The sequence below is a fragment of the Cervus elaphus genome, chromosome 23, assembly GCF_910594005.1.
Source record: "Cervus elaphus chromosome 23, mCerEla1.1, whole genome shotgun sequence".
Taxonomy (NCBI): domain Eukaryota; kingdom Metazoa; phylum Chordata; class Mammalia; order Artiodactyla; family Cervidae; genus Cervus; species Cervus elaphus.
In genome coordinates this window covers 11,518,978-11,533,714 of record NC_057837.1, presented here as the reverse complement: position 1 = coordinate 11,533,714, position 14,737 = coordinate 11,518,978, and the positions used below count along the sequence as shown (strand labels likewise).

Here is a 14,737-nt window from a genome sequence, read left to right as displayed (position 1 = left end):
AACCTTTCCCGATAGTTAGAATATTTTTGAAAAAATAAAGGCACTTCTTGGAAAAGTAGAATGAAGAAAAATATGTGACTTCGGTTTCCTAAGGACAAAAAAACATTTTTTTTCAAAAAACTTATTTTATATTGGAGTCGAGCCAATGAAGAAAAGGGTGATAGTTTCAGGAGCACAGCGAGTGACTCCACCATATATGTACAAGTATCTATTCTCCCCCAAATTCAGGGAAGGGTTTTGAAAGGGAACGTTAGGGGTACGGGTGTGAGGTGCCCGATAGCTGGTGTACCTCCTTCTGGATTGGTTGGTGGTGAGCTAACTGGGTGGTTTTAAGAGTCAGTATCATCAACCATGACCAGGTTTCAACTGGTCTGGGGTAAACATAGGTGTAGCCAGCATGCAGTTAACTTCTTCTACCTGGTGCGGGTGTCAGTATCTGCAGAAGAGCTCACGGATATGGCTCAGAAAGTTCTCTGCAGCCCTTGAGGAAGAGTTAAAGGTCCTTGACTTTGTTCAAAGGTTTAACTGTTGTTCTTTTGTCTTGCTCAACTGTTTTCATTTGTTTCAGCACCTTCTCACTTCTCTGATTACGTTTGCTCTTTGGGACTCTGGCAAAGCCTTGGAGGCTAAAGTTTTTCTACCAGCAAGTGGGAGGGGCCATGCGGAGGTCCCCACAGGGCCCAACTCCATTCCCATTAGTTCTTCTTTTTAGTCTGTTCTCCTTTATTTTCACTAGATTCAAGAGGTGGAGGGAAGATTCCTAGTTAGGAGCTTTTCATTCGGAACTCACCTAGGCTGAGAAGTCTACAAAAAATCTCTCTTCTAAAGGGGGAGGGACAAATTAGGAGTATGGGATTAATAGATTCAAACTACTAGGTATAAAATAGGTAATCAATGAGGCTATACTGTATAGTACAGGGAATTATAGCCATATCTTGTAATAAACTGTGTTCGAGTAAAATCTGCAAAAATACTGAATCACTATGCTATAAAACTGACACTAACACAATATTTTAAACCAACTATAGTTCAGTTTTAAAACTTAAAAAAAATAAACATAATTTAAATATTGAAAAAAAAAATCTCTCTTGTTGAAATAATCTGTGTGTCATATTCCCCCATCTCAGATATTCAATGTACATTATGTCCTTCAAAAGCCACACAACCAAAACCAACCAATTTCAGAGTGTAGTCTCTGTGCTGGATGTTAGAGATGCAACATCCAGCCAGAGAAGATGGCTTCTTCTCTCTTGTTAGCTGTTACTGGTTGTCACTGGGCCCCTCAACGCTCATGACTCATTGTACTGAATAAAAAGGTACATTATGAAACTGCAAATTAAATGGAAGGAAGTCATAGGAAAGACCCCTTAGCTTCTGAGATATTTATTAGGAGTTGTGGATATTTGTTCTAAAGGAATATAAAACCTTATTCCAGCAGGAAACAATTTTTCTTAAATTTTATTAAAGTAAATTTGACATACACTCTTGTGTTAGTTTCAGCTGTACAGCAAAGTGAATCAGTTATATATATATATATATATATATATATATATATTTTTTTTCATTCTTTTCAGATTTTTTTCCCATATAGGTTATTCTAGAATATTGAGTAGAATTCTCTATGATATACTGTATGTCCTTGCTGGTTATCAGTTTTATGTATTGCTGTTGTAGTTCAGTCACTTCCAATCCTTTGTGATCCCATGGACTGCAGCATGCCAGGCTTCCCTGTCCTTCACCATCTCCTGGAGTTTTTGCTCAAACTCATGTCCATTGAATTGGTGATGTCACCCAACCGTCTCGTCTTCTGTCATCCACTTCTCCTACTGCCTTCAATCTTTCCCAGGATCGGGGTCTTTCCTAATGATTTGGCTCTTTGCATCAAGTGCCCTAAGTGATGGAGCTTCAGCTTCAGCATCAGTCCTTCCAATGAATACTTAAAATTGATTTCCTTTAGGATTGACTGGTTTGATCTCCTTGTGCTCTAAGGGACTCTCAAGAGTCTCTCCAACCGTGCAGTTCAAAAGCACCAATTCTAAAAAAAAAAAAAAAAAAACACCAATTCTTTGGTGTTCAACCTTCTTTACAGTTCAACAATCACATCCATATGTGACTACTGCAAAATCACAGTTCAGTTCAGTTCAGTGGCTCAGTCGTGTCCGACGCTTGATGACCCCATGGACTGCAGCACACCAGGCTTCCCTGTCCATCACCGGCTCCCAGAGCTTGCTCAGACTCATGTCCATCGAGTCAGCGATGCCATCCAACCATCTCTTCCTCTGTCATCCCCTTCTCCTGCCTTCAGTCTCTCTCAGCATCAGGGTCTTTTCCAGTGAGTCAGTTCTTCGCCTCACATGGCCAGAGTATTGGAGTTTCAGATTCAGCATCAGGCCTTCCAATGAATATTCAGGACTGATTTCCTTTAGAATGAACTGGCTGGATCATCTTGCAGTCCAAGAGACTCTCAAGAGTCGTCTCCAACACCACAGTTCAAAAGCATCAATTCTTCAGTACTCAGCTTTCCTGGTGGTCCAACTCTCACATCCATCCATGATAACCAGAAAACCCATAGCTTTGACTGGACGGAGCTTTGTCGACAAAATAATGTCTCTGCTTTTCAGTAGGCTGTCAAGGCTGGTCATAACTTTTCTTCCAAGGAGCAAGCATCTTTTCATTTCATGGCTGCAGTCACCATCTGCAGTGATTTTGGAGCCCAAGAAAATAAAGTCTGTCACTGCTTCCACTGTTTCCCCATCTATTTGCCATGAAGTGATTGAACCGGATGCCATGATCTTAGTTTTTTGGACGTTGAGTTTTGATCAACTTTTTCACTCTCACTTTCATCACGAGGCTCTTTAGTTCTTCACTTTCTGCCGTAAGGGTGGTGTCATCTGTGTATCTGAGGTTACTGACATTTCTCAAGGCAATCGTGATTCCAACGTGTGCTCTCTCCAGTCTGGCATTTTGCATGATGTACTCTGCCTATAAGTTCAGTAAGCACGGTGACAATATACAGTCTTGATGTACTCCTTTCCCAGTTTGGAACATTGAGGTGCTTGCATTTTTTTGAATTATGGTTTTCTCTGGATATATGCCCAGGAGTGGGATTGCTGAATCATATGGCAGGTCTATATTAGTTTTTAAACAAACTTCCATAGAGTTCTCCACAGTGGGTGTACCTAGTTACATTCCATAAGGAATGTATAGGAGGGTTCCCTTTTCTCCACACTCTCTCCAGCATTTATTATTTGTAGATTTTTTGATGGTGGCTATTCTGATTGGTGTGAAATGATACCTCATTGTAGTATTTCTGCATTTCTCTAATTATTAGTGATGTGGAGCATCCTTTCTGAGCATCCTTTCATGTGCTTTTTGCTCATCTGTCGGTATTCTATAGAGAAAAGTCTATTTAGATCTTACACTCACTTATTGATTGGGTTGTTTGTATTTTGATAGTTAGCTCCTTGAGCTGTTTGAATATTTTGGAGATTAATCCTTTGTCATTTGCATCATTTCCAAATATTGTCCCTCATTCTCTGGGTTTTCTTCTGTCTTGTTTATGATTACCTGTGCTGTGCAGAAGCAACGTTTAATTAGATCCCATTGGCTTATTTTTATTTTCATTACTCTAAGAGGTGGGTCACAGAAGATACTTCGGTGATTTATGTCAGACTGTGCTCTGCCTATGTTCTCCTCTAAGAGTTTTGTGGGGTCTGTCCTTATACTTAGGTCTTTAATTTATTTTGAGTTTATTTTCGTGTATGGTGTTAGGGAGTATTCTAATTTCATTCTTATGCTTGTAGCTGTCCATTTTTATCAGCAGCACTTATTGAAGAGGCTGTCTTTTCTCCACTATATAGTTTTGCCTCCTTTGTCCTAGATTACTTGACTGTAGGTGCATTGGTTTCTCTCTGGACTTTGTATCTTGTTCCATTGCTCTGTGCAATATATTTCTGTTTTTGTGCCAGTACCAGTGTCTTGATTACTTTAGCTTGTAGTATAGTCTAAAGTCAGGGAACCTGATTCTGTCAGCTCTTGCTTTTCTTTCTCAAGATTGTTTGGCTATTCGGGGTCTTTTGTTTCCATTCACACTGTAAAACTTTTTGTTCTAGTTCTGTGAAACACACCATTGATAAGGTGATGCATTCAATCTGCAGATTGCTTTGGGTAGTATAGTTATTTTGACAGTAGGAAACAATTTGTTGACGGTGGTTCTAGGTGGTTCTAGAAAAGGACAGCATCTTAAACCATTCATATGGTCTGTCTGCGACCCTTTCCTTTGCTGCATTTTTTGTGTGATGTGAGTCAAACCGAGAAGCAGACAGGAAACAGCTGCCTCTCCTGGCATGCTGTAACGTGGAATGTGGAAATGTGAGTCAGACACAGAGACGGCCCAGTGAAGCGGCACCTGAACACAGAGCTGGCATGGGGATGCATGCTTCTGCTTCTGAGGAAGATTGTACAGTAAAGAGTGGAAGTCAGAAACACAGTTCAGAAGAAACGGTAAAGTGAAAATATTGTAGAAAAACCTACAAAAAGAATAAAACCTTGGAGACCAGAGAGAAAGGAGAGCTCAAGGGAGCAAGAGACCAGGGAACATGGATTACAGGACTGGCGGGGAACTCCAGGAGGTAAGATCCTATTCATCTATTTCTTGTAGTTCTAATAATAGCAATTGAATTTCAGATGAATATCATACAAGTAGAGGACAAGAAAAAATACACCAAGTCATCTGGAATCAATTCAATGGAATTCTTCATTTCATGGGATTCTATATACTTTTTATATATTATATCTTACATATCACTTACCTACTATATTTTATATATGTTTACTTTTAATGTGTATATATAAATGACAGTGTCAAGTGGTAAGTTTAGAATTTTAGTGATATCAAAGAGAGAGTTGCAGGAATTTAGGAGAAGTTGCATGGATGTGAGTCAGTGTGGTCGGGAGAGGACAGCTCTGGGAGGGGCTGGGACATGGCCTGGGCCCTGAATAATGGGGAATTAACAGAATATTTGAGGTGAACAGAATTTGCTTCCTATGATAGTTGTTAAGCAAGGACATTATGAAGATCCGTAAACCTACAGTAAAGATGCAGAGTGGCGGAGCATGGCCAGCGATTAAAAGAATAATCTTGTTAACGACCTTCAGAGGAGTTATAAAGGGTGAGAAGCCTGATGTTCCAGACTCAGCAATATCATCTCCTTGTTTTGTCAGTGTTCTGGTGCCAATTGTACCATTTTTTTAAAAGAACAATTAATAAGTTGGTAAATGGTAGGAAAGCTTGACATATTTATTGTATATAACCTGTTCTTCACAGATCCATATTTATTTCGTCCAGCTGCTTTTAAAAGTTAAAGTTGTCTACACATGAAGGGCATAGAGAGTTAACATCTTCAGAAGAGGATCAGGACAATTTGAAACTAAAGGAGGAAGATTGGTCTAATTAAAAGCTAGACTAATAAAGAGAGCGGTATTCCTCAAGACTTATGCTTGGACATATTATTTTTAGCTATAGTTTGCCTATCTCATTACATGAAAAAAAAAAAAATTGAATCTCATTACTTTGTTTTCTTTACTCAGCTCTTCTTACCAGCATCCTACTGAAGCATTGAAAACAAAACATTTAGGCCGATTTCGTCCAGGAGTTTTCACTGAGCATGTAGAGAAGGGGTGTTACTGCCTCATACCACACTAGGTGGGAAAGAAGATCTACTCTGCAACCAGCCTGTTGGTTTTTTTTTCCTTTGTAGTCGATTTTTAGTTTTTCTTCAACCTGTTTTATATTGTACTATAGCCTATTAGCAAGATTGAGATAGCTTCAGGTGCACAGCTGAGGGACTCAGCCATACATACACCTGTACCCATTCCCTGGAGCACCGTTCACAATAGCCAAGACATGGAAACAACATCAATGTCTGCCAACAGAGGAATGAATAAAGAAGACGAGGTACATGTATACAATGGAATGTTACTCAGCCACAACAAAGAACAAATAGTGCCATATGCAGCAACATGATGGACCTAGAGGCTCTCATACTAAGTCAGAGAAAGACAAGCACCATTACTGACATCATTTATGTATAGAATCTCATCTAAAATATGATACAAATGAACCTACCTACAAAATAGAAACACTCACAGATTTCAAAAACAAATTCAGGATTACCAAATGGGAAATGTGGTTGGGGAGGGATACTTAGGAACTTGGGATTAACATACACTTATATAAAATAGATAGCCAACAAGGAACTACTGTATAGCACAAGAAACTCAATATTCTGTAATAATCTACATTGGTAAAGAATCTGAAAAAGAATGGATATATGTATAACTAAATCATTTTGTTGTACATTTGAAACTAACACAGCATTGGAAATCAGCTATACTTCAATAAAATGAAAAAAAATTTTTTTTTAAGTAGGTTCTTCTAAATTAGAATTCAAGGCCAAAATGACATCTGAAAAATCCCAGATATTTGGAAACTAAAGTAACGTACAAAGCAATGAAAGATTAGAACACATTTAGAATTGACTGCAAATGAAAATATTAAAATTTGTGGGGGTGGAGTGAAAGCAGTACTTGGGGGGAAATTGATAGCAGTACGTAACCGGATTATAAAAGAGGTAGGCAAGAAAACTGGAATGCATTGCCATGCCCTCCTCGAGGAGATCTTCCTGACCCAGGGATCAAACTCGCGTCTCTTACATCTCCTGCATTGTCAGGTGGATTCTTTACCACTGAGCCACCTGGGAATCCCATGTAAGAGGTATACATGTTATTTAACTTCGGTTTTTCTCTTGGTAATCTGTCTTTTATTACAGAAGGTGGGGGGTACCAAGAACCTAGAAGGGCAGAGGAAAAATTGTTTTCCTGCTCAAGCACATGCAGTGGAACACGACTCAACCATGAAAGGAACAAACCATCAACCCTTGAAAGACATGGATAAATCTTACATGCATGTTGCTAAGTGGAAGAATTCAGTCTGAAGGGACTGCACACAGTATGACCCTATTTATGACATCCTAGGAAAGGCAAAGCTACATAGATGATATGTAGGTCAGGCTATGGGGGTTTGAAGTATTCCATGTGATACATTAGGATGGATACCTGTCATTGGGCATTTGTCTTAGCTCATCATTTTGTATAGCCCTTGGGAGTTAATCTGTTCAAATTTAGTTATATAAGATATAGGAGAGTCACAGGATTGAATACAAAATGTGACAGAATCTATCCATATTAGAAATGTATGGAAAATAAACCCACTGTAGGGGGTGGGTTAGAGGAAGGCATGGCAACCTACTCCAGTATCCTTGCCTGAAGAATCCCAGAGGACAGAGGAGCCTGGAGGGTTACAGTCCATGGAGTCACAAAGAGTCAAACAGAACTGAGTGACTAAACACAGCACAGAGGACGGGGCAAAAGTTGCTGACCTAAGTAAACTTTGGAAATAAACAAAACCTGTAGACTAAAAGCAAAATCAGTTCAGTTCAGTTGCTGAGTTGTGTCCAACTCTTCACGACCCCACGGACCACAGCACGCCAGCCCTACCTAACCATCACCACCTCCCAGACAATACTCAAGCTAATCTCCATTGAGTCAGTGATGCCATCCAACCATCTCATCCTCTGTCGTCCCTTTCCCCTCCTGCCCCTCAGTCTTTCCCAGGACCAATGAGTTGGCTCTTTGCATCAGGTGGCCAACGTATTGGAGTTTCAGCTTCAACATCAGTCCTTCCAATGAACACTCAGGACTGATTTCCTTTAGGATGGACTGGTTGGATCTCCTTGTAGTCCAAGGGACTCTCAAGAGTCTTCTCCAACACCACAGTTCAAAAGCATCAGTTTTTTGGCTACTGGAAAAACCATAGCCTTGTCAAAATGGACCTTTGTTGACAAAGTAATGTCTCTGCTTTTTAATATGCTGTCTAGCTTGGTCATAATTTTTCTTCCAAGGAGTAAGTGTCTTTTAATTTCAAGGCTGCAGTCAACATCTGCAGTGATTTTGGAGCCCCCCAAAATAAAGTCAGCCACTGTTTCCACTGTTTCCCCATCTATTTGCCATGAAGTGTTGGGACCAGATACCATGATCTTAGTTTTCTGAATGTTGAGTTTCAAGCCAACTTTTTCACTCTCCTCTTTCACTTTCATCAAGAGGCTCTTTAGTTCTTCTTTACCTTCTGCCATAAGGGTGGAGTCATACGCATATCTGAGGTTATTGATATTCTTCCCGGCAATCTTCATTCCAGCTTGTGCCTTATCCAGTCCAGAGCTTCTCATGATGTACTCTGCATATAAGTTCAATAAGCAGGGTGACAATATACAGGCCTGAGCTACTCCTTTTCCTATTTGGAACCAGTCTGTATTTCCATGTCCAGTTTTGACTGTTGCTCCCTGACCTGCATACAGATTTCTCAATAGACAGGTCATGTGGTCTGCTATTCCCATCTCTTTCAGAATTTTCCACAGTTTATTGTGATCCACACAGTCAAAGGCTCTGGCATAGTCAATAAAGCAAAAATAGATATTTTTCTGGAACTCTCTTGCTTTTTCGATGATCCAGCTGATGTTGGCAATTTGATCTCTGGTTCCTCTGCCTTTTCTAAAACCAGCTTGAACATCTGGAAGTTCACAGTTCACATATTGCTGAAGCCTGGCTTGGGGAATTTGGAGCATTACTTTACTAGCGTGTGAGATGAGTGCAACTGTGTGGTCATTTGTGCATTCTTTGGCATTGCCTTTCTTAGGGATTGGAATGAAAACTGACCTTTTCCAGTCCTGTGGCCACTCCTGAGTTTTCCAAATTTGCTGGCATATTGAGTGCAGCACTTTCACAGCATCATCTTTCAGGATTTGAACTAGCTCAACTGCAATTCCGTCACCTCCACTAGCTTTATTCACAGTGATGCTTCCTTAAGGCCCACTTGACTTCACATTCCAGGATGTCTGGCTCTAGCTTGGTGATCACACCATCGTGATTATCTGGGTCATAAAGGTTTTTGTACAGTTCTTCTGTGTATTCTTGCCACCTCTTCTTAATATCTTCTGCTTCTGTTAGGTCCATACCATTTGTGTCCTTTACTGAGCCTATCTTTGCAGGAAATGTTCCCTTGGTATCTCTAATTTTCTTGAAGAGATCTCTAGTCTTTCCCATTCTATTGTTTTCCACTATTTCTTTGCATTGTTCGGTGAGGAAGGCTTTCTTATTCTACATTGTGGCTACAGTGAATAATGCTGCAGTGAAGCATAGTGTCCTCATTTCTGTTTAAGGCCATTTTCAGTTCTTTGCAGTATATACCTAGGAGTGCAATTAGTGGGTTGTATGATAATCCACTAGTTAGCTTTTTGAAGAAGCATCAAACTATTTTTCACAGAGGCTACACCATACTATATCCCACCAGCAATGTGTAAGTTTTCCAATTTCTCCACATTCTAACCATGATTATCTTTTCAATGTTTGTATTGGTTATTTGTGTATCTTCTTTGGGGCTCCCCAGGTGCCGCAGAGGTAGAGAATCTGCTTGCCAGTGCAGGAGATGCAAGTGACTTGGTTTCGATCCCAGTGTTGGAAAGATCCACTGGAGAAGGAAACGGTAACCCACTTCAGTATTCTTGTCTGAAAATTTCATGAACAGAAGAGCTTGGTGGCTAGGGGTCACAAGGAATCAGACAGCTGAGTGACTGGGGTTACACGCATATCCTCTATGGAGAACTGTCTATTCAAGTCCTTTGCCCTCTTTTTGGCTGTGCCCCAAGGCTCGCAGAATCTTATTTCCCTGACCAATGCTTGAACTTGGGCCCAGGCCCTTGGCAGTGAAAGACCACTGGACTACCAGGGAATTCCCACCTTTGTTCATGTTTAGTGAAGTTGTTTGTCCCTTTGTTGTTGATTTCTGTTGTTGATGAGTAGATGTCGTAGATATTAAATCCTTATCAAGTTATATAATTTGCAAATATTTTCTCTCACTCTGGAGATTATCTCTTTACTTTCTTGATAATGCCCTTTAATATACAAAGATTTTAATTACGATGAAATTCAACTTATTTATTTTTATTTTGTTTACTTGTGTTTTTGGTGTTATATCTAAGCTTCCATCAACAAGTCAGGTTGTGTGCATTTACTTTGTTTCCTTCAAGAGTTTTATGGTTTTAGCTGCAATATTTAGGTGGTTGTGATTTTTAATCATAGTTGTATATGATGTGAAGTAGGGGTCCAACTTCATTCTTGTACATGTCGAAATCCAGTCATCCAAGTGCCATTTGTTGAAGAGACTGCTCTTTCCCAGTTGATTGGATTTGGCATCCTTGTCAAAAATCAATGGGCTGTAGATATATGGATTTATTTGTAGAGGCTCAGTTTTACTCCATTGGTCTATATGTCCGTCCATATAGTAGTACCACTCTGTTTTAAATTCTGTAGCTTTGTTACATTTTTGAAATCTGGAAATCTCAGTTGTCCATTTCTTTTTTTCTTTTTAAGGTTATTCTGGAATATCCAGGGCTCCTTTAATTCCATATGAATCTGAATGTTGACCTATACATTTCTGAAAAAAAAGCTGTTGAAATTTTGGTAGAGATTGTGATTAATGTGTAGATCACCTTAGGCGAGGTTGTCCTTTTTGACAATATTAAGTCTTCCTCCCCATGGACTGTGAAAGTCTTTCCGTTAATTTAGGTCTTCTTTAGTTTCTTTCACCAACGTTTGGTAGTTTTCCATGTACCAGTCTTTCACTTCTTTGGTTAACTGTGTTCCTAAGTACTTCATTATTTTAAACACTAAAGGAAATCACGTTCTTCATTTCTTTTTGGGATCATTCATTGCACATGGATAGAAACAACTGAAAACTGTGTGTTGATCTTGTATCTTGCAGCTTTACTGAATTTGTTTACTAACTTGAGTAGCTTCCTTTGGATTCACTAGAGTTTTCATACATATGATCATATAATCTGTAAAAAGATATAGTTAAAATTCTTGCTTTCCAGTTTGAATTTCTTTAATTTCAACGTCCTATCTAATTACTCTGATTAGCACTTCTAGTACATCTTTGAATATCACTGATGAAAGTGGGCATCTTTATCTTGTTCCTGATCTTAGAGGGAAAGATTTCTTTTTCTCACCATTGAGTATAATGTTAGCTGTGCAGTTTTCATAATTGCCTTTATAGTTTTGAGGAACTTTCCTTCCATTCCTTGTTTTTGAGAGTTTTTATCATGAAAAGACATTGAGTTTTGTCAAGTGCCTTTTCTGTACCTTTTGAGAGATTCATATGGTTTTTTATCCTTTGTTCTGAAAGTGTGCTGTATTACATTGATACTCTCATGTTGAACCACTCTTCACTTCCTGGGTAAATCCCACATGGTCATGATGTATGCTCCTTTTACTATGCTTATTGAATTGTGTTTGCTCGAGTTTTGTTGAGGATGTTTGTATCCATATTTATAAGAAGTATTATCTGTAGCTTCCTTGTGATATCTTAGTCCGAATTGATATCAGTGTAACAGGGCCTCATCAAAAGAGTTAGGAAGTGTTCCCTTCCTTTCAGTTTTTTTCAAATAGTCTTTGTTTTCTGTTATCAGTATAGGCACTCCTAGCCTCTTTTGGTTAGTATTCATAGGGAGTATTTATTTCATTCCTCTTATCTTTCAATCTATTTAAGTCTTTGGATCTAAAGGGAATCTCTTGTAAATAGCATATAGTTGAATCATGCTGTTTTATCCATTCGGACAATATCTGCCTTTTGATTGGAAAGTTTAATCTGTTTAGATTTAAAATAATTGCTGACAAGGAAGGACTTCCTTCTATTGTTTGGGTGTTTATATTATGTATACATTATAGCTTATTATCCTTCATTTCATCCATTGATGCCTTTTTTGGGGGCAAACCCAGGCCCCAGCAGTGAAAGCACCAAGGAGTCCTAACCACTGGACTACCAGGGAACTCCTGATTTATGCTTTCTTCAATGTGTAGTTTCTGTTTTTCTAGTGAACTGTTTTGATTGGTCATTTTGCTGCCAGTGATGCCCAAGTCCGCCTGAGCAGTGGAATCACATGTACAAATTTTTAGACACATGGATTCTGCAACTTCTCTACAAACTGTAGATCAGAGTCTGCAGAGCTATGTTCCAGGATTGCACGAATCTAAAGTTCTAAGATTTTCCTAAGTCATTCTGATAAACTGCTTAACCAAAGTCCTTCTTGGGGACTAGGAAATCTGCAATTGTTTTCACTAGTGTTCTATATACACGTCTTCCCTTCCATTGCCTATTGAACATTAAAATAAAGGTCATTTAGAGAGTCAACACAGCAACTAGTCGAAGTCAAATAATCCCTCTAGCCGATAATATACTTCACTCCCCCCATCCTCTGAAAAATTTATAGCAACAACCCAGAAACCTGAAAGAGGGAATAGAGATAAAAATGTTATATGTAGCTTCTATCCTGTTAACCTTTCTGATTTCAAGGTTCATCTGTGGTACTTTTATCTTAAACTCCTGTAAACCAAGGTTGTTGCTTTAAGAAAGTACTGGTTGTAATCAATTTTTTTTTTCTGTAATCAAAACAAAATACTGTGTGTGTGTGTGTGTGTGTGTGTGTGTGTGTGTGTGTGTGTGTGTGAATATGTGTGTGTGTGTGTGTTGATTTGGGGACCTGAGTTTAACTGATAACACCAGCAGTTGAAGAAAAAGTGAAATACAGACACACATAGCTGTTTTAATAAGAGGAAAATTTGGTTATTTTAATGTGGCCTTGCACGAACAAGGTCTTAGTTATATTCTTGCTCTTTGGGAATCATTAGCTCCACTTTCATAGTTGACTTTGCTAGTCTTCAAACCAAACTTAGTTTCACTCTTCTACTAAAAGTTTCTAGAGGCAGTTATCAGTCGTTTGTTTTGAAGAAGTTAGCAGTGAAGTAAAACAGAAACCTAGAGATTGTTGTCAATATTTTAAGATGGAAAGTTGTGCTTGTTGGGGAGTTAAAGTATTAAATTCAGTCTTTTTAAAATGCTGTGTATATATTCCCATTTTTGTTGGTCCAACCAAGAAACAGGCATAAGGTGTTATTCAAAATGGAGTACATGTTACTTTTTTTTTTCCTCATAATTAGTAACCACCTTTCTGGGGCTTCCCCGGTGGCTCAGTGGTAAAGAATCCACCTGCAATGCAGGAGACGCAGGTTTGATCCCTGGGTGGGGAATATACCCTAGAGGGAGGGCATGGAAACCTACCCCACTAATTGTGCCTGGAGATTCCCATGGACAGAGGAGCCTAGTGGGCTAGGGTCCATAGGGTCATAAACAGTCGGACATGACTGAATCGACTGAGCACACACACACACACACACACACACACACACACACACACACAGAGCCTCTCTTCTAGGACACACATCTCTAGCAGAGGAGAACCACAGAAATCTTTTAGAAGGCTTTCATTCTTTTTGTTAGCCACAATATATATTAAACCAGCTTTGACATACAGGAGGTATTTAGGATTGTGTTTATGGCTAACTGGACTCAAGTGTGTGAGAAGATACCTAGCCATGGGCACTTTCATACCGCTTACTTCCATTCACGCTCTTTTGAAGATCAGAGTGGAATTAGCTCTTTGCAATGCTTTAGTATATCTTTGTGGTTTTGAGAAGTCCAGTTGGTGGATTCATCTTTGGCTCGCTGCATAAGAACCAACCAGTATAGTTTGGTAACAGCACAGATTCCCAACTTTTCTGTCCACGCCTCCCACCTCCCCATCTTCTGTTCAGTTGGTCTGGGTTAGTGCTTGGAAATTAAAGTTCTCCAGCAGGCAGGTATGGGAAATATTCTGCAAGAGGCCTCTGAAGAGGTGTTCGAGTCAAGAATGTTATGAATTGCTGGAATTTCAGTATGGAAGCTACCACCACAAGTTCCATGACTTTTCCCTCCAAATTTACAGGTGTGACTGTGTACGAAACAAAATGTGGGCCACAGCCTTTGGAGTCATTTCTGCTGCCTTGGCAGTGGTGAGTGGCTTTGGCCTGATGTTGTACATTGGAGTGCTATTTGTGATCATAGTTGCAAATTCACCATTTCTTATTCTAGGTGAGTAAAACAAAGCACGAGGCTGCACACTGTGTATGTGGGGGTGTGGGGTGGGTAAAGGAAGGGTATTGTGTTAGATTAGGCAAAACAGTTACATATAGGTGACTCTACAGATCCACAATGAGGAATCAGGATAAAAAGAAAATCAAATGGAATTATGTGCCTTTCAGTTCAGTCGCTCAGTCGTGTCCAACTCTTTGTGACCCCATGGACTGCAGCATGCCAGGCCTCCCTATCATCACCCACTCCCGGAATTTACCCAAACTCATGTCCATTCAGTCAGTGATCACATCCAACCATCTCATCCTCTGTCTTATGTGCTTTTAAGAGTTGGAAAAATCTAGTACCCCAAATGGAAAACACAGACCAGGGACATGGACAAGTAGTTCACACACACACACCCCCTCATGCACACACACAGAATCCAAAACACTAGTCATTGAAAATATAAGAAAGAAATATTTGATCTTTCCATTAACCAAGGGATGCAAATTAAGCCAAAAGTGAGACACCTTTTCTTTTTATTAGATTAATGAATATTATAGCAAGACTGAAGGTTTGGGGAAGGTTGTATGCAAATAAACACACATTCTGCTGAGGGAAATTTGTAAATTGGTACATGTTTAAAATATAACTTTGCAACAAATCAAAAGACTT

The 14,737-nt window shown here is 39.4% G+C and overlaps 1 protein-coding gene and 1 pseudogene across 1 annotated transcript in view; both read left to right on the top strand.

Annotated features, from left to right (window-relative positions):
• The window catches only part of LOC122682162 (putative ankyrin repeat domain-containing protein 19), a 224,115-nt gene that overhangs the window by 123,394 nt on the left and 85,984 nt on the right, over positions 1-14,737 (top strand). The gene's annotated exons all lie outside the window — the stretch shown is intronic.
• Positions 1-14,737, top strand: part of LOC122681734 — a 31,605-nt pseudogene that overhangs the window by 10,195 nt on the left and 6,673 nt on the right.